The following is a 476-nucleotide window of genomic DNA, read 5'->3' as shown; positions in this document are numbered from 1 at the left end:
AAAAAACGTTTTGCAACCGTTTTTGTCGGGGCTGAACGCAGCCCTGTTGAGCGGTACGGTCCCACATATGGGATTTTTATTTCCGTGCCCTTGGGAGTACAGTCCCACATATGGGATTTAGAACGTTCGGTGACGTCACATAACTGCCAAATTCAAACTGCGTTTTCGCGCTTTGGCCGACGCTGAGACGCCGCTGCACTTGTCATATATTAAAGAGACAGCTCTCACAATGTAATTAACATCAAAATAAATTCACAAGAGCAAGAATATTTGTATATAATGTTTAGTTACATTAAAGGCAAAAGTAACTGAAATAATAAGGGCACAAGTATAGATCTGGAACTTCTTTAAGTCTGTCTAAATATAATTTAGTAATTGCAATGTGTTCTGATCCATATCCTTTCCTTAGGAAGGTGTGCTAGACACTGATTAATGTAACATAAAAATACTATACATATTTATATATTTTGCTATTG

This window comes from Sinocyclocheilus rhinocerous, unplaced genomic scaffold (genome assembly GCF_001515625.1).
Source record: "Sinocyclocheilus rhinocerous isolate Xijiao unplaced genomic scaffold, SAMN03320098_v1.1 scaffold1310, whole genome shotgun sequence".
Lineage (NCBI taxonomy): Eukaryota > Metazoa > Chordata > Actinopteri > Cypriniformes > Cyprinidae > Sinocyclocheilus > Sinocyclocheilus rhinocerous.
The sequence above is the reverse complement of the archived record's forward strand: the minus strand, read 5'-3'. Positions refer to the sequence as shown.